This window comes from Kogia breviceps, chromosome 16 (genome assembly GCF_026419965.1).
Source record: "Kogia breviceps isolate mKogBre1 chromosome 16, mKogBre1 haplotype 1, whole genome shotgun sequence".
NCBI lineage: Eukaryota > Metazoa > Chordata > Mammalia > Artiodactyla > Physeteridae > Kogia > Kogia breviceps.
This window is the reverse complement of record NC_081325.1, coordinates 55,319,650-55,340,593: the sequence shown is the minus strand read 5'-3', so window position 1 is coordinate 55,340,593 and position 20,944 is coordinate 55,319,650. Positions and strand designations below refer to the sequence as shown.

General features: G+C 35.0%; 1 long non-coding RNA gene across 1 annotated transcript in view; it reads left to right on the top strand.

Annotated features, from left to right (window-relative positions):
* The first annotated feature begins 7,381 nt into the window (after positions 1–7,381).
* Positions 7,382–20,944, top strand: part of LOC136792762 (uncharacterized) — a 614,703-nt gene continuing 601,140 nt past the window's right edge. The window contains exon 1 of the long non-coding RNA XR_010837119.1: positions 7,382–7,462. This is a non-coding gene — a long non-coding RNA (uncharacterized lncRNA). The remainder of the gene's footprint in view (positions 7,463–20,944) is intronic.

Sequence of the window (20,944 nt, the reverse complement as noted above, 5' to 3'; positions counted from 1 at the left end):
AAAGTTCCTAGAACAGACTGCTAGTAGAAATATGGACTTGCAGGATGCTGCTGGGGGTGACTCAAAGGAAGTAAGGAAGATGTAATTGTAAACTGAAGGATTAAGCATCCTTGTTATGTAGGGGCAAAAAGCCAACGTTTAGAAAGGAATAGGACACCAAACATTATGCTGGGCATATACTTTCAGATTGCAATTAGCTAAGGACCTTGAATTCATAAAATTTTGCTAAGCCTCCTTTGCCAGTAGAAGCACTATTTTCTTCTTGTCTGAAGAGGTAGTCTACTTTTGTCTGAAACAACTTTAGTCACCTCCCCTGTGGTACTATTTTTCCAAGGGATTTCTGATTCTCCTCAAAGCCTAAATCCTCAAACTCATTCTTCTAGATCTATAACTAAAATTTCAAGAAGGCCAGAGAATAAGGTACAAAGTATGACTCATGAGAAGGTCTAATGCACACCAAAGGATTACCAAGATTTTGCAAATTTCTATAGCTAGAAACTTGAGAAACATGACTGGGATTAATTCTAAAGGTGTTAGATCAGATTTAAGAAATATAGTGTTAGATCAGATTGAATTTATACTCCTTAAATAGATATTTGACATTCAATATTCATATCAACATTCAATAGATAAAAGTATTCAATGGCTTAGCTCAACAGACTGAGAGTGCCTCTAATATTTTCCTTGGTTGATTGATTTGGACCCAAATGTACACACACTAAATGAGAGGGAAATGCCAGAACTTTTTAGTGTGCTTTAGATTAAGGTGCCAAAGCTAAAGGAGATTGGAATGCTTAAAATGGATTTATCACATAAAACTTTCTGTGTCCCACAGAGGTTATAAAAGATAGTCCTTTTCAAGTCTAGAAAATACATTCATGAGTGGAGCCTTTCATGATTGAATAGTTCTGTCATGGCTATTTTTTAATGCCAGAAATGATAGTGGAAACTGATGCCACTGAACTGAGTTTCCAAATGTAATGAAGATAATCAGATCTGATTGTAACTCTTAATTGTCAAAGGCAATGTATGTATTTTTACCATGATGGGTTGACAGAACCAACGCAGAAATCAGGTTCGACCTAACCTGCAGAAATTTTTGGCACTGGCTAGTTGAACATTGTATTTCTAAACTGAAATATATGTATAGCCTACTAAACTTGTATAAGTAACTAAACTCTAAGTTTGGTTAACAAAAGTATTTCAATCACCATAATAGAAAATCACAAACTCTGAATGAATTTTCAAACTTCAGTGAGTTTACAGGGTTTTTTTGTTTTTGCGGTACGCAGGCCTCCCACTGTTGTGGCCTCCCATTGCAGAGCACAGGCTTCCAGACGCGTGGGCTCAGCAGCCATGGCTCACAGGCCCAGCCGCTCCGTGGCATGTGGGATCCTCCCAGACTGGGGCATGAACCCGTGTCCCCTGCATCGACAGGCGGACTCTCAACCACTCAGCCACCAGGGAAGCCCACGAACTCTAGTCTCTTGATTAAAGTGGAGGCCAGGTCCCTTTAAGGAAGGATCCTTCCATAAACCCCAAAAATGAATACCCAAAATTTCTCTCTGCCTTTGCCCAAATACCCTGTGGCCATTTACAGGTTGACTATGCATTGGCAAAGAGGAAATAATCAAACTTTTAAGGGATTACTGGACTGTGTTTCCAAAATTACCTTAATCCTGGAGACCTGAAACACCTCTGTGGTCCACTAGTTAGATTTGAGGCTTATGAAGATCAAGTGAGCAATGGAGTTTTGTTTTGTTCTCATTTCACAGAGGGCCTAGTGAATCCCTGAACACAACCTGTGGTTATTTCCCATAATTTGGTTTAGTCAAACTTAGCAGCTGGCAGAATTTGCACATTGATTAACTGGGCTCTTTTAATAAGAAAGGTCAAGTGAAAGCCACTAGAACTGGTTCTATCTAGCAAAAGAATAATTCAAGATCAATCATGAGGACATTGCAGAAATAAGTGACACTCTAAAAGACTTGAAAATTGCAAGAATGTTGATTCATGCTACATTCTCATTCAAGTTGCCTATTTGGGTCATACACAATCCAGATGGATCTTGGAGAATAATAATGGATTATCATCATCTCAATCATATATTGACTCCAATTGCAGCTGCTGCTACAGATGAAGTTTCATAGCTGGAATAAATTAACATATCCCTCAGCCAGCACCTGGTCTGCAGCTATTGATCTGGAAAATGCTTTTCTCTATATTTGGTTGTAAAGAACATCAAAAGCATTTTTCTTTCAGCTGAACGTACCAGTAATATGTCTTCACTGCCTTGCCTCATAACTATATAACTCTCTAATCCTACACCATAGTCTGCTCTGGAGCAACCTTGATCACCTCTCCATTCCACCAGAGTGGTCTGTTATATTGATTTGTTACATCAAGGATATGCTAATTGGACCTGATTATTAGGAAGTAGCAACTATTTTAGACATCTAGTGAAAATATATACATGGCAAAAGACGGAAAATAAATCCCCACAAAATTCATTGGTCTGGAAAATACTGAAAGGTCACTTACAAGTTGAAAGACAACTTGCTTCCTTGAGCCTCTCCAACCACCAACAAAAAGACACAATACTGAGAGGACCTCTTTGGAATTTGGAAGTTCTATTTGTGGACTGATTAACCCCTCAAAACTAACATTTTTGACTAGGTCCCATAATAGGAAAATGCCGTGCAACAGGTCCAGGATGTAATACACGGACCATATAACCTGACAGATTAGATGCTGTTTAAATAATCATGGCCAAATGGTATTACATTGCCTTCTCTCTCTCAACTCACATGTATGAACTTTTGGGCAATTTCATATGAGTAGCAGCTGATGACAAAAATTTGAGGTTCAGTTATAGGTGTTTTTCTAATAATGTACTGGCACTATTTGAAAGTACACAGAGGCAGCACTATATAGGGATTACTCTGGGGTCACCATAAAGGAAGATGACACTAGATGTTTGTTACCTTTATAAACGAATATCTAAAACTTCAAATGGTATACCTGGTTGTTGATTTTCTATAGAAAGATGACCAGAGGCATAGATCTTCATTGATTCATGGGCAGTGGTTAATTTGGCTTAATGGCCATGGATTTGGAAAGAACGAAAGGGGAAAATTGATACAAGGGAGCCTGGATAAGAGGTGCATGGAAAAAACTTTCTGAAGGGGCATTGGATGTGAAGATATGTTTGCTCCATGTGAAAGTTCACCAAAGTGCAAGGAAAATAGCAATAATCAAGTGAACAAGTCAACCCAGTCTAAGGATATCAGTAAACCCATCTCTCTAGCTATACCATTCCGTGCCCATCGGGCTCATGAGCTAAGTGTTCATAAAAGCAGTGATGACAATGCATGGGATTAACAACCTTGACTGACTCAACAAGGATGTTGTAGGTATAGGTACAAATACTCTACCACCTGCCCAAAGCAGAGACAACGCTAAGCCCCGCAAGTGGCACTGTAATCTGGGTTTACCAGTCAATTACTTGGTAAATTAAATGCTTAATTAAGTAACATGGCTCCAATCATGGAACGGGTAGCATTTTATTCTCACTGGAATAAAGCTTATACCACATGTGAGTTTGTTTTTCTTTCGCAGAATGCTTCTGCCAAAACTACCATTCACAAACTTACAAAATGCCTTATTTACCATCATAGTATTCCATGCCTCATTGCTTCTGACCAAGAAACTCATTCAGAGTAAATGAAGTATAAGAAAGTGCTCATGTTCATTGAATTATTGGCCTTTCCATGTACCCCATTACCTGAAACTGCTGTCTTGAATGAGGTATGACCTTTAGACGATTCACAGATGCCCTGTATTGGGCAATAACAACTCTACAAAAAAGAGGATAATGTTTTTTATTTTAAAAATTTAGAGGGCTTCCCTGGTGGCGCAGTGGTTGAGAATCCGCCTGTCTATGCAGGGGACACGGGTTCGTGCCCCGGTCCGGGAAGATCCCACATGCCGCGGAGCGGCTGGGCCCGTGAGCCGTGGCCGCTGAGCCTGCGCGTCCGGAGCCTGTGCTCCGCAACGGGAGAGGCCACAACAGTGAGAGGCCCGTGTACCACAAAAAAAAAAAAAAAAAAAAAAAAAATTTAGAAATAAAAACACCTAGATTAAGAATTTTCTGGGAATTCCCTGGTGGCCCAGTGGTCAGGACTCTGTGCTTTCACTGCTGAGGGTGCGGGTTCGATCCCTGGTTGGAGAACTAAGATCCCGTAAGCCGTGCCAAAAGTTTAAAAATAAAGGTGTGATTAAAAAAGAGAATTTTCTATAAGCCACACAGTTAACTATAAGATGGTATGTTAGTCAGGGATCTCCAGAGAAACAGAAACATTATAAACATTAATATAGATACACACACACACACACTCATATATGAGATTTATTACAAGGAATTGGTTTGTGTGATTATGGAGATTGAGAAGTTCCACAATTTGCTGTCTGCAAGTTGGAAACCCAGGAAAGCTGGAGGTATAATTTCAGTCCAAAGCAGAAAGCCTGAGGACCAGAAGAACCAAAGGTGCAAGTTCCAGCCTGAGTCCGAAGGCCTGAGAACAAAGGGCGCTGAGGGTGTAAGTCCCAGTCCAAAGTCAAAGGAAGACTGATGTTCTAACTCATTCAGTCAGGCAGAGACAGTGAATTCCCCCTTCCTCCATCTTTTTGTTTTATTCAGGCCTTGGATGGATTGGATGATGTCCACCCACATTAAGGAAGGCAGTCTCTTTACACAGTCAATCAATTAAATGCTAATCTCCACCAGAAACATCCTGACAGACACACCCAGAAATAGGGTGTAATCAACTATCTGGGCACCTCATTAGCTGGCCAAGTTGACCCATAAAATTAACCATCACAGATAGGTATAGAACTTAGTAATATTGGTATCTAAAGCACATTCTGTTTCCCATTTACTATACCTCTTCTCTTATAACCAGGATTATAATTACATTATTTACTAGGTATCTGTGCACTTCTATAAGAAAACTTATGAGACTTCTTGTTAATTGAACCCTCTTTCCAAGTCAGACTAAAATATCCCCTATTATTCTTTTTTCCCTTTCCACTGGTACAGAATTTAAAACACTTATGAGAACATCTGTTTTAAACGAGGATTCATTTCAGCATTTTCTCCTTATCCTCTTGGAAACCTTACAAAACCAAAAGAATATTTTTTTTAATCTTGAAGAATTCAAAAATTCCATTTTTAGAGAATTTTGGAGATAAATATAATCCCCAAACTCAAAAATACATATCAAGACTGCCAAAAGCAGCTGAGGCTGAGCAGAAGTTATCTGAATAAAAGTGAAGACAAGAAGCACAGTGAATGATGAGAGAGCTGTCCCTGACATCACTCAAAAAACTACGGGCCAAAAAAATCTATAGCTGAAATGCTCATTCTGAAGTCGAAAGCACTAAGGGAGAAAGTAACCAGTTTGATTCAAAGAAGCAAAGGACATATAGCTACATAGGGAATTATAAAGATGGGCCATATTTGCAGGAACCAGCCTGTCTCTGTAGCAGCAGACAGTTTCCTAATCTTTAGGTGAACACAGTTGCCTAGCTAAAGATGAGCCTTCCTTTAGTCACACTGCATGGCCACATGAAAACGTGCTGACTACTAAGATGTAAGCTGAACTTCCTGAAAACTTTCAAAGATGACTCAAAGGTTCCATTTGCTCCCACCCTCTCTCCCTAACCCCTGCTTGCAGTTCAAATGTTATGCCAGAGTGGTAGAGCAGATAGGAAGAGCTTCAGAAGAGATAAATAAGCTTCTGTCTTGTTTAAGCCAATGTTATTTTGGATTTTCTTTTGAATGGCAACTAAAAATAATCAAAATAATTCTTCACAAATACACATGGGTTCAAATTGATGGTATTTCCAAGGTGACATTAAAAAGTAACAATTCAACCATTTACTGCTTAAACAGGAAAAGTTTTTTAAAAAGAATAACACCAAAATTGTATATGTTAAAAGATTGTCATTGTCTCATACAGTGCCACCCTCTTCTTGAAATTGCAACACAACCTCTAGATTTCGCAGAAAGAGAAATCCAGGGCTTCCCTGCTGGCGCAGTTGTTGAGAGTCCACCTGATGATGCAGGAGACACGGGTTCATGCCCCGGTCCGGGAGGATCCCACATGCCGCAGAGCGGCTGGGCCCGTGAGCCATGGCTGCTGAGCCTGCGCGCCCAGAGCCTGTGCTCTGCAACGGGAGAGGCCACAGCAGTGAGAGGCCCGCGTACCGCAAAAAAAAAAAAAAAAAAAAGAGAGAGAAATCCAAAATGTGGTATCTTCATAAAGAAATGGCACGCAGATCTATGTGTTTTACCCAATGGCTTCAATCATTTCTTTGTCTGGGTCAGTATTGGTTTCTGCAGAATTGGAATGCTGTCTGGGATAATGACTATAGGTCATCTCTACATTTGTAAGTTCAATCAAATGAAACACTTGCTTTTTGAATAACTAGTAAAGAAGAAATGAACAGTGAAATCCAGTATTTGCTGGATATGAGGGTTGTTGACAACTAAGAATAAATAGAGTAAATAATTTAAGTGGAGTAGGCTTATATAACAGAATGTTATGCATACCTGCATACCTCTTAAAACATATTGTTGAGCAACAAAAGTTAAGAATACAAGGAAACTTATAGAAAAATGTCACTTGGGTAAATTATAAACAGATACATTCATGAAACAATATCGTACAATTTCACATAAGCATACACAAACACATCTATTGCATGCATTAAAGTCGAATCCTCTGGTATGGTGTGCCTGAGGAAGACTGGTGGGGAAGGGCTAAGGAAGAAGGCTAAAAGGAGAAAGATCTTGTTTAGGTTGTTAGTTTCCATCTGCTATGAGCCAAAAAGTATGTTAATTTTTACTTTGAATTATAGAATTAGAAAAGTATATATATATATAAAGGTGTTTTGATTTGTTATCTTGTAGAGACATCTGCTCAGTATCATCTAGAACTGAGAAACAGGGTCATTTTCTCTGGTTACAATGTTGAGTTTATTTATCTATGCATTTTAAAAGGCAGATTCCCACTCTGTGTGTATGTGTGTGTGTGTGTGTGTGCCCCTTTGCATAAAAGAGAACACACTAAAGGCTTTAAACAGCATCTAAGCCCTAGTTTCAGAGACATCTATTAAAATTTCTTTACATTGCTGGAATATTTTCCCTTTTCTATGATCTCAAATCATTCTTAAATTCTAGTTTTTGTTCCAAATTATATATCATATTTTAATCCCTGATCCTCAAATATGGACCATGCCCCTCTCCTATGTAGTATAGCTCCTTGTGACTATTGCTATTATTAACATTATCATAACCAGACTCTAATTTTCTTTCCTCAGGAAAACTTAAGTATTCTTAGAGAAGCAAGAAAATTCTTTCAGCGGTCCCTAATAAAGTTATCTGAAGAATACAAAAGAGGTGAGTCCACTATCTTCCTTAAATGGTTTGAATAGTAGAAGAAGCAAGCCACAAATTTAATGTAAAATACATGTTTGTTTAGGTCTTTGATCACACTCTCAAATGTCATTTTCCTAAACTCTTTCCTTTGACCTTTGGCAAGGAGAGTATATGTAATATTTCACTAAAAATATCAAATAGATATACTTCAGCAATAATTAAATACAGAGAAGGTATAAATATGCTTTAACTCTTCCTCAGACAATTTTATAGAATGGATAACTAGCTAATACAATCACTAGCACACTTATTCTTTTTTTTTTTTTTTTTTTTTTTTTTGCGTTACGCGGGCCTCTCACTGTTATGGCCTCTCCCGTTGCGGAGCACAGGCTCCGGACGCGCAGGCTCAGCGGCCATGGCTCACGGGCCCAGCTGATCCGCGTCATGTGGGATCTTCCCGGACCGGGCCACAAACCCGTGTCCCCCTGCATCGGCAGGCGGACTGTCAACCACTGCGCCACCAGGGAAGCCCCACACTTATTCTTTATCTCCAAATTGTTTAAAATAATTTTACAGTGTGGGTACAGGACAAACTTCAGTCATTTGACAGGAAAATAATTACCGTGGTTGTATAACTTCTTACATTATTCATAATTTCATTACATTCTGATGTAGCAAAATGACTCATTAAAATTTCAATTTGTAATTGTTTTCCATATTTATTAGACATTTTCCTTATGTTTTCGAATCCAATGGATGAACCAGGCCTTTTAAATAAATCCTTGCGTAAAAAGTTTTTTGAAGACATGTAGAGGAAGCTACTGGAAACAAGCCTCATTTATGTTGTAGTGTGAAAGCTCACACTTATTTATGAGACTTCGCTAAGTGTCCCATTGGGGAAGTGCCTTTTATTTTGAAAATCATTTCACTGTTAATAAATTCACTCAGAACAACTCATTATGTGGCCAAGTTGCACAGTATCACAAGACATGTTCCTGTTAAGTATTTACAAAGTTTTTAGCAAAGTGTACTGCATAGGATGGTTTCAAGAACCTAGGAATATTTTTGAGGTTTTAGTTCAGTTCAGTTTTAATTTTAATGTGGTTTTTAAAAAATCTCAAACTTTGATTCAGCCAATTAGCAGTGATTTTGAGGGGTAGCTGAATTGAATGCCAGTTTGTATGTATTCATATTTCAGATACTGAACATCGTTTCATGGTTTTTCAATGTACGCAAACTGTACATTAGATTGATTCAGTTACATTTCCAAATTAGGATTCAAAATGTGCTGAAGTTGAGAAAATGTCATCATTTATAAAGCATTGACATTCAACCTTCATAAACATTTTAAAACCAAAACTCACAAGAAATGCCTTTCCAAAAGACATAATAAGTCCAAAGTCTAGAAAAAAATCAGAGTATACTGTACTTTGTTCACAGTGGAATTAGTGTGGTAAAACTTGTGCAGGCAAATAGAAAAAAATTACAATTAAAATTAAACTAAACTGTAAGTCTGAGCTGACCAATTACAATTCAGGAGGAAGACTCAGAAGCTTTTAAAGCCATTATATTCTCTATAAGTAGTAAATCTTACAAATACTATACTTCAAAAAAATTATATTTGGTAAATAAGTAAATTTTATAATATAATGACCTAGGTACTTGGTAAATTGTCTTTCAGCCATTAAAATTTTATTACAGATTTTCACCAGATTTTTGGCCACCCACCATTTTGATAATCCCTCAGAATAGGTGGTATATCCTAGGAGGGAATATACCTTCTTGTTACCAAAGGAGGCTGGACACTGGGAAGTTTTCTGTTCTTTCAAGAAGAGCCCAAAAGCTGCAAAGTCATCTTTGGCTTTCAAGGGAGCAATATCATGGGTAGAGAGAAATAGAAGATTCCTCTGGAGCATTGGCAGGTTGTAAAAACCTCAGGATCTCCATAGGAATGTGAAAGAGTGTTATGACAAAAAAGAAAGAGTGAGAGAGGAGAGAGAGAGAGAGAGAGAGAGAGAGAGAGAAAGGAAGGAAGAAGGAAGGAAGGAAGGAAAGAAGGAAGGAAGGGAGGAAGAGAGGAAGGGGAGGAAAATTGATGACTGAAACCAGATTAGTAGGGATTTGAAATTAGCTTTACATTTTTTCAAACTCTGTGGACCAAAATGGCATTTCTTCCACTTGCTGGTTTGTATATTTTATAACTTGTTTTCACAGATAATAGAACATAAAATGGCAGGAATTCTAAATGATAGCCCACCAATACTTGGTTAAAGTAGTCTAAATAAAAGGAGTCCCTCAATAGAAAGAAATATTGCACCTTATTACTTACAACTATAGTCTGGTTAGTTTGAGTTTAATTTTATAAGAATATTTCTAATTTATCTCACTATGTATTATGATGGGAGGTAAAAATACTGATATTTATAGGCTAAAAGTTCTTTAATAGGACTGTAAACATTATCATCTATTAAAGATTATGAAAGGCTTGCTTGTTTTATATTTTAATTTCTAGAGTTAATAACCTTTAACTGTGGGAACATGGTAAGGCAATTTAATGGATAATGATTAGCAGTAATTAGTAGCTTTGTTGCATATAACAACCTTGGAGGGTAGATACTGAGAGTAGATGACAGAGGAGGGAGACAAACAATAAAAGGAAAAGGACCAAGGCCTAGTCATGAGGTATGATTATAGCACTTGTCATATAGCAGTTCCTTCATACTTCAATAATGCCTTGAACCCCCTTATGAATGTTTTGACCTAAACCAAGCTGTAAGTATTGGCAGAGTTCCAGCACAATCTTCTGCTCAAGAAGATTTGCTAGCATTCTATTTATTTTCAAGTATATCTATTCTAAGGGATACTGTACAGGCCTTTGGGGTCAAGAGTGTAAAAATTGGAGAAACAGGCATTGTTTCCATTTTTTCTTCGTTCACAGCAATAAATTTCCTGAGATTGACTGTTGAATGCCGTTTGGCCATAATCATGGTGAACAACTTTTCCATCACCTTAAATTTCTGATCTACTCAGAGTCTTTCAAGAGAAAATATATACCTGCCATATAGAGGATACCATATACAACCTCTCTAACTTTTCTGATATCAGCTAAAGATTAAACTCCATGAAAACAGGGTCACAGCTATTTTTCTTGATGTTATATCTCATTTTCTTACCTGCTTTCTGACAAGGAGCTCAGAAGGTGCTCAATATTTATTAAGATTAGTTCAACCAACAAATGTATACTTACCACCTACTATGGGTGAGGATTTCTTACAGTCTTACTGAGTATTTTGACATGATTTTGTATTTTTGCCTTCATGATAGGTAAGCAATGGAATTTCAATGTTCTGGACCTCCAGTAACAACTGTTTCTTTACTAGATGCAGTGTCTTTACTAGATGGTACCTCTGTTTATCTTGGGGAAGAGAGGGCTGTTTCTTCTGCTTGAGAATAGTTGTTTCCTTATGACCTATGAAATCCTTCTATTTTTTACCATCAAGATTCCAAGGGGTGCCTCTTTTGTTCCAGCTCACCACCATCTCCCCAGAATGGGCACCTTCCTAAGACTGTCATCTCTGTTTCCACACGGTTTTTCCATTTCCTTTCAGTTGCCTGGAGGTTAGTGCTATAATCCAAAAAACTTCAGTTCTGTTCCAGTATTTCCCTATTTAGGATGGGATTTGAGATGATTAGCAAAGTCAGCATAAAATTTTGGAAAAGTAACATGGCAATAATGCATAGTAAACAGAAAGAGTATTATCAAAATATTAATAAAATTTGTTGCTAAATTTTTTAAAGGAAAGGGTTAAAAAGAAAATTTCAAATGCATTTGCTAGTCTCACATAACCATGGATAACTAAAAAGTAGCATGAAGTATTTATTTATAGCCTTAATGGATGTAGAAATACCTTAAATACATGTTAATATTACTACAAGTTTCACATCTGTATGAGAAGTTATCCATAAGTTTGTGGTCTCTACAGGATGCTGCTAAGATGGTTAGTTAGTGTTACAAGTTAAGAGGAGAAACTTAAAACATGGTAAAATGGTACAAGGAATAGCTAACATCATAATATATAATTTCTAGCAATGAGAAATAAATACACGAATTCCTAAAAACTAGTAAGGCTGCACATGAAATATTGCATTTAATTTGAAATATTTAATTATCTGTTAAGTATAAGAAACTGAAGACAGTTTAGAAATAATGTCCAACAAAGATAATGAATAAATTATATGAAAAGAAGGTAAATTCATTTAAAATATAAAATTTGACTAGTGACTTTTCCAAGTAATAACTTAAAATTGTATCTTAACTTCCAAATAAAAATTAACACTGAAACTCTGAATAACTAAAGATTACATTTATGGGATGAGGGGTAATTAAGTAAGTTAAATGAAAATAATTAATGAAATATTGAGGGATACATAAGAAAAAGCCTAAACATATAAAATGGTCTTCATTAGCATTACTTTTTTGTTTAAAAATATTTATTATTTGTGACAGTGTATTTGTGAATATTGTACAGAAAAATATTGTTTAGGAGATACTTTCTTAGATGTAAGCTAAATGGCCAATTATTAGATAGAATATGATAAGCAGCTTCAATTAATTGCAACAGTGTAACTGAGAATTTTTCTCAACCTTATAAGCTCCAACAATACCAACATTCCTTCCTGTGACATTTACAAAACTTCACAAACATAAGGGACTGTGGAAGGCTAAACAAAGAAATATAACACTTGATGGACTTTTTGAAGCCATATACAAGTCCATAATAATAAGATTTGTTCATAATAAAAATACTTGAATGAGAAAATACTCAAGTCATAGGCACAAATCAATGTATTTCAAGTAAGTTTTGACACTTGCAATTTTTTCAGGAAGTTTTATTAGAAACAGTGTTAACTATTAAAATGCTCTCCCATGAATATTTACTTTAAAAGCAGTATCTTCATTTGACAGATGAGGCAATTACATGTTTCTCATGTAAGGTTTATCGATTTTACCTATTTAACAAAACTAAAAAAAAGGGGCTTTTTCATTTTATACTTAATATTATTTAAAATACTCAATTCATAATAATAAAATAATCCATTTTACAATCTAGAATGAGTTTATGCACATTGAAATTAAGCTTTTAATGTTGCAAATTTTATTTAGACTATGAAAGCAAAAGATAACATAGATCAAAGTACTTTTATCAAAATTATGGTTTGCTGAGACAGCTTTTCTACATCATTTGTTGTCAGCCAAGGCAATTTGTATCCCTTGCAGGGTTCAATTGGCAGGATCTGGAGACATTTTTAGTTGTCACAAATTGGGGAGGCGAACTGGGTAAACTATTTTAATCTAGTGTGTGGAGACCAGAGACACTACTAATCATCCTACAATGCATGAACAGACCCCTTCAACAAAGAGTTATCCAGCCCAAAATGTCAATAGTCCTAGGATTGGGAAACACTGCTTCTAAGCAGTTTTGAGATTACTGGTTGTTTAGAAAATGTAAATTAGGAACTCGGCTGCTTTATTTTCTTTCCAAGCAGTAAAAAATCCAGGTGTGATAACCAAATAATCAATACTTCCTTGAATAGATTTTGTCTTCTTTGCCTCTTTAATCATCAATCATATTTTAGCACTTGTTGAACACATAACATTTAAAAATTAAGTAAAAGTTAAAAGGTCATATTCATAGAACATAATTTAAATTGAATCCAACTTTAAAAAATTTGTCTTTTCCCAATATGCAGAATTACACACTCAGATACACAGATTAAGAAAAAATACTACATAACATTTAAAATTTGCTTAAAACTTGCTGTGTTGTTCCAAGTGGCCTCCTCATACCCCTGAATCCAATAGGTTGGTTGTGTCTAACAATAATCTCGAGCTTCAGAAATGTTCCAAATGTTGGTCAGTTTTCAGAGACATTCTTAGAATACTGCACATCGTGGAGTAAATATGCAGTCAATTCTATTGGTTAGGCCATAAACAGCATGAGAAAATTAATGAGTGCTTAGTTCACCAGTGTATCCAAATGCCTCACATAATATTCAACACATATAGAGTCTTAATAAATATTTATTAAATAAATGAATGAATGAATGAAATGAAAACCTTCTTGATTCGTTTTCATGTCTGTGTAGTATCCCTGCTTTTCTTAGAGAAGCCAGAAGATATAAAAGCCTTATATTTTGTATATTTTGGAAAGCAAATATTATTTTAGGTATAACATAGTTGAATTAATTGACCAAATGTATCAAAATGACTTTAATTCTTGTGTCACGCAATGTAAAAATATAGTAACAAGATTAATGAGCTGGAAAGTAGATTTATGGTGGAACAGCCTGTGATGAATAGTGAGAGGTGGAAGGAAAGCCTGTTAAAGTCTTGTGATGTAAGCTGCTGAAATGAAGTTCTTTGTTTGAACATTTCTTTTACTTTTGAAATAAAAATTAAATTTCTCAAAGTCCATTTGTGCTTAGTTGGCGGGGGAGGAGACAGTTTTTTAATTTTGCATTTGTTAACTGAGTGGAAATCGGTTCAAACGGGATTTAAAAGAACTATAAATCAAAGAGCTTTTGTTTTCATTTCCATAATATCTTGTAATCTTAACCATACTACTATAGTAAGCAATATTTCATATTTAATTTTACTTAGAAATGCGATCAAGAGAACATACATAAAATAAATTTAGCATCTAAGTAAACAATATAAGAAATAATTCAATCAATAATAGAAACAAAAATATAAATTTCATTTTACTTTGAAATGCCATTTTCATGTTCTCTCAGCAGTTTGGAGTTATAATAAGGAAATACTGAAAATACATAGACAGGGAATTTATTCTTGTTTCAATTCGTTACAGGACTGATTTAGATATGAATGTATTGCTTAATAGTATGCTGAAATACTTAATTGTATGCTGAAATAGTATGATGTTTTCTTCCTCATATTACACTATGTTTGTGCAAAACAAACATTTAAATTATGTAAGTGACCTTTGAAAACCACAGATATAAAATTTTCAATGTCTATTTCTCTGTTGTATTTAAGAATGTAAAGATTCATTTCCAGGACACTCAGAAGAATGTACCACAAGTTTGTTGAAATTTCCTTTACATTATATGGTTCTATAATTCCACATTTTTTTTCACTAACAGTGGTAAATTAGGACAGAAGAACTGTACTCTGTGCAACATCTACTTTATAAATGTAATTTTCAACCAGCCTTTCTAACTGCACAATAGTTATTTCATATCATGCAGTAAGACTCTGAAATTATCCATTATCCCATTTAACATTATAGTATATTTCCTTCCTGACTTACATTAAGTATAGGATGAAAATTATTTTATCAGATGGTACGTTTTGGAAACAAATTGTTTAGAGGAATCAGATGATATGCAACTTGAAAGCACTGAGTTCATGTTTTCAAAAAAACCCCCAAAAACCCAGAGATAGATTAATATCTCTGTGCAAGGAATAAATACCCAGAAATTTAAGAATAGTAGATAGCTAAGAATCAAGGCATAAATAGATTGTTAAGTGGAAGCTAGAGTAGAGATTTATTACTGTAAATGGTTTTCCTAATTGCATGCAATAAAGTTTAAAGTGTGACTCTCCGAGCCTTCTATTCAGTCTATCCTTACCTACCCACAAGAAGATAAAATATCTACAAGCATCTAGGAAGCCAAAATGTCCCTACCCACAATTATAAATTATTTTGTATGTTAAAATATGTATTGACTCGTGATAAAGTCCTCGCCTTCATCAAGTTGCTAGGTTCATCAAGTGGCAGAATAAAAAAGCAAACATACTAGCTAGTTCCTTTTGGGTTGAAACCAGTTTCTATCCCCAAGTCCCTATAAGAAAAACTAGTAAACAATTTTACTGAAATTTGTTTTTGTTTGTTTTCTAATTTTCATCTGATTTGTCACAATGAAGGTAGAGTTGGCAGTGGTTTGAGTTGGTGGTAATGATGTACACATGAAAATAACATAATATTATATGTTAATTATTCTTCCCAAAAATACACGTAGTTTTCACTTACCAAGTCAGGTGCTGGAAAATATTTTAAAGATTGAATTTTTTTCCGAATTATGAATGTCACTGAAACCTGAGAAATGTTTTAGTTTTTCAATTCCATTCTTTAAAATGACAAGTCTCCTTCTGATCTGAAATGTCTGACATTCATTTTTTTTCAGTGACTAATTCAGTGTACTCATTAAAATGCAATTCAGATCCCATCATTTCTCTGCTCAAGCTTTCCAATGCTTCCCATCTCCATCCACAGATATTCTAATGTCTTTTATATAGAATATAAGATCTGTAGTGTCTCACAATTTCTCCGACCTCATTTCACGTTGCTCTGCCCCTTTCTCAATGGGATGCAAATAAATGCAATCAAAGTCCTGTTGGGGTTTTCACTTGTTCTTCTTGTCTGGAACACTCTCTTTCCAAATATCCCCATGGATACTATAAAGGAATACTTGAAAACGCGAATGACCATACGTACTATACGTATGACAAGTTAATATGCATTTTATTTCTCAAATATATTTCGGACTTAGGGAAAGCTTCTTTTAGAAAACTATTTTAAGTGCAAGTGATTCATCGAAAGGTTTATCACCTTTTCTAAAAGAAAGTAGACATTTTAAACATCTTAATATAACTTGTTGATATCTTAGAAAGATGCCAATTAGCATGTATTTTGAATAAATTCTCAAAAATGTAATTTAAAAGAATGTTTTAACAATTCTAAGGAACTGTGGTTACATTTTCTACAGTCAGACAATGTACAACTTTTGGGAGGGAGACGCAAGAGGGAGGGGATATGGGGATATATGTATTAATATAGCTGATTCACTTTGTTATATAGCAGAAACTAACACAACATTGAAAAGCAATTATACTCCAATAAAGATGTCAAAAAAATAAAACAAAAATCTAGAGGAAAATTCCAAGGTAAACGTCAACAGTATTTACTGATTTTTAGAAGAGTTGTTCTTTGAAATTACCCCAGGATACCACTTATTTCATTGACTACTTCTCAGGCAAGTCATATTTACCATACTTTTAAAATGCATGTTACTTCCAACCTACTAAGCTAATGTAAAAAGGCAACTTTTTTCTTAGAGGAAAAAATTTATATTTCCTGCGATAACATCTTTTTTTATAACTCATTTATTAATAATTTGAAAAATAGGTAATTCAATTAAACATCCAGCAACCTTTTTCAACAAATAAATTGAAAAAATATATCTTTTGGTCATTCAAGTATATCAAAAATATAAAAATAGCTGGATAAATTACTAGGAGTTTTTATTTTTGTGGATTTACAAGGCTTTGCAGACTATGCTTTACAGAAATGAACTGTACAAGCAAATAGTTGGTTAGTCTTAAATTTCTTTCTCATTAAGTGCCAGAAACTGGATATATTTATTGTTATACCAAAAGAAAGACTGCAAAATCTCAAAAGTAATTTTGACTAGCAACAATCACATAATTCCTAATACATAGAGAAAAAGTTGATACAATGTGCAAATTTGAAAGTGGGTTATTTCTTATGTACAGGCTATGACATGTGGCTGAGATAGAAAACATAAGTAATAAGCAGTACTTTGGGAGAATTTTGTATATGAAATATGCCACCATTTGTCAATATTTAAAAAAAATAATTTAATCAATTCTGTTGTCTAGTTTCCTGCTCTGAAAATTACAGGACCGGCTAGATTATTTCTAATTTCCATGTATGTGTTTTATAGCTATCATTATGCTAGAAAACAATTGAGTGGTATAGAAGTGAAGTTTCAGTAAATATATGTTGAGCCAAAGCATAACTTTGGGCTTCTTAAATCTTTTTATTTTGGAAGTGATTTTGCATTTCAGAATTACTATGTCTTCTGCTTACATTCTGCTGTATCAATAGGCCACACTGCAAGGAACTTCCACTGAACTGAGGGAAAAAGTATCAGAGCCTGGTAGCAAACAGAGCTGGGTCTGAATGTCAAATCTTCTGTTTCAATAATAGAAAATTAGGCAGATTGATTAACTTCGAAGTGCTTCATATTGCATCATTAAGAAGGGGATGGATAACACCTGCCTGACAGGCTTGTTGTAGTTTATGTATAGTGCCTGACACATAGTAAATGAATATTAGGGGAAAACTACATGTATTTTAAAATTTATGTATAGTTAATGTACAATATTATGTTAGTTTCAGTTGTACAACATAGTGATTTGACATTTAAATACATTACAAAATGATCACCATGATAAGTCTAGTAACCGTATGTCACCATACACAATTACTACAGTATTATTGGCTATATTCATTATGCTCTGTATTATATCTCCATGACTTATTAAGTTTGTAACTCTTAATCCCCTTCACCTGTTTCACCCAATTCTTCACACCTCTCCTCACTGGAAACCACATGTTTGTTCTCTGTATCTATGAGACTTTGTTTGTCTTTTGTTTTGTTTGTTTTATTTTTTAGATTGCACATAAAAGTGAAATCGTATAGTATTTGTCTTTGTCTGACTTAGTTCACTTAGCATAATACTATCTAGATCCATCCAGGTTTTCACAAATGGCATGATTTCATTCTTTTTTTTATGGCTGAGTATATTCAGCCATAAAATATAATATTTCATTGTATATTTATCCATCGATAGACACTTAGGCTGCTTCCATATCTTGGCTGTTGTAAATCATGCTGCAGTGAACATAGGGGTGCACATATCTTATCAGATTCATGTATTTGTTTTCTTCAGGTAAATACCCAGAAGTGGAATTGCATGATCATATGATACTTCCATCTTTAATTTTTTTTGAGGAACCTTCATACTGCTTTCTATAGTGGCTGCACCAATTTACATTCTCAGAAACAGCACACAATTGTTCCCTTTTCTCCACATCCTTGCCAACACGTCTTTAGTATCATAGCCATTCTTACAGGTATGAGATGATATCTCATTGTCGTTTTGATTTGCATTTTCCTGATGAAAGTGAGGTTGCATATCTTTTCATGTACCTGTTGGCCATTTGTAGGCTGTCTTTAGAAAAATGTTTATTCAGGTCCTCTGCCCATTTCTTAATGAGATTGTTTGGGGTTTTCTGTTATTAATTTGTATGATTATGTAGTTTGAATATTAACCCCTTATCAGATATATTATTTGCAAATGTTTTCTTCATTTAGTAAGCTGCTTTTTCATTTTCTTGATGGTTTCCTTTACCATGCAAAAGCTTTTTATTTTGATGTAGTCTCCTTTATTTTTGTTTTAGTTGCCCTTGCCTGAGGACACCAGTCTAAAGAAATATTCATAAGACCAATGTTAAAGAGCATATCACCTATTTTTTTTTAGGAGTTTTATGGTTCCAGGTCTTACATTTAAGTCTTTAATCCATTTCAGCTTATTTTTGTATATGGTGTAAGAAAGTGGCCCAGTTTGCTTCTTTTGCATGTGGTTGTTCTGTGTTATCAACATAATTTATTGAAGAGGCTGTCTTTTTATCATTGTATAGTCTTGACTTTTTGGTCATAGATTAGTTGACCATGTAAGCATGGGTTTCTTTCAGGGCTCTCTATTCTGTTCTGTTGATCTATATTTCTGTTTTTGTGACAGTACCATGCTGTTTTGATTCCTGTAGCTTTGTAGTATAGTTTGAAATCAGGACGTGTGATACCCCTAAGTTTGTTCTTCTTTCTTAAGACTGCTTTGGCTATTTGGGGTCTTTTGTAGTTCTATACATATTTTAGGATTATTTGTTCTAGTTCTGTGAGAAATGCCATTGGTATTTTGATAGAGTTTACAATGAATCTGTAGATTGCTTTGGGTAGCATGGACATTTTAGCCATATTGATTCTTCCAACCCATAAGCATGTTATATCTTTCCATTTATTTGTGTCCTCTTCAATTTCTTTCCTCAATATCCTATAGTTTTCAGAGTTCAGGTCTTTCACCTCCTGGGTTAAATTTATTCTTAGGTACTTTATTCTTTTTAGTGTTATTGTAAACGGAATTGTTTTCTTAATTTCTCTTTGTGATAGATCACTATTAGCATATAGAAATGCAACAGATTTCAGTATATTAATTTTGTATCCTGAAAATTTATTGAATTCATTTATTAGTTCTAATAATTTTTTGGTGGAGTCTTTAGGGTTTTCTACACTTAGTATCATATAATTTGCAAAGAGTGACAGTTTTACTTATTCCTTTCCAATTTGGATGTTAGGAATATCGGTCCCAGCCAAACTGCGTCTCCGCCCCTCCTACCTGTCTCAATCTGGCTTTTTCTCTCACTCAGTTGTGGAAAATCTTTTCTGTTAGTTTTCAGGTCATTCTCAGAGATTTCTGCTCTATATGTAGCTGTAAATTTAGTGTGTCCATGGGAGGAAGTGAGCCCAGGATTTTCCTACTCCACCATTTTGTCCCGACTGTCATATATGTATTTGTATAAATTGTCATGTTGAGAAGATGAAGAGATAGTAGTTCAGAAACAATACCAAAAATAAAAGAAATAAGAAATGTGAAAGAAATTCAAAGAAATGTGAAAGAAATTCACAGAAATCTGAGCTTTCATACAGCATATACTTTACTCAACAAAAACCAGCTGATAGCTTTCAAAATTTTAATGTAGGAATTCTAAAAGTTATGACCTTATGATCTCAAACACAATAAATCTAAGAGAGGCAAGTTCTAAAAGACAGTTGTCATAAACAGCAGGTATGGTCACACTAGGGCATTCCAGCTAACTATCAAACTTTGGTCACCAGTTTTACTGCTTCCAGTCTCACTGCTTCCATCTTTGTCCTTCTATATTTCATTCTTAATAAAGCTAGGCAGATGCTCTTTTTAAAACAATGAGAAATTTTCCTTGACTCCAAACCATCTAGTGGCTTCACACTTTATTCAGAATGAAAGTCAAATATACCTCCATAAGCTAGACAGCCCTGCCTGATGTTGTGCAAGACCACTTCTCTGATCTGGTAGTCCGTCTCCATCTCACTCATTTTATTTCAGGTGCACAGGCCACCTTGTGTTTATGGAAAAATCCAGGGATGTACTGCCACAGTGCCTTTGCCAAACCATTCCCTCTGCCCCAAACACTCTTCCCTCAGCTACCCAAATAATTTGCTCCCACACTTCAAGTCTCTGCTCAGGTGAACCCTTATCAGTTGACCCCCAGTTGCCGTTTTCTCTTTGACTTGCTTCATTTCTCTTCATTCACATATCACTACCTGATATTCATCCATTCATTCATTTATTCATTCACCCATTCATGTTTATTGTTCTCGCCCCACCCTCACTACTGGGTAAACTGTGAAAACAAAGGCTAAATATGTTTTGTATTCTCAGTAATTGATACATAGAGTGCCCCAAAACATATTTATTAAATGAAAAATGTGTTTTAATTTTTAATTTAGGATTTCCAGTGTGCTTTTTTGTAACTCCTTTATACCTCCAACAACTTATACTATTTCCATGTACAGTTT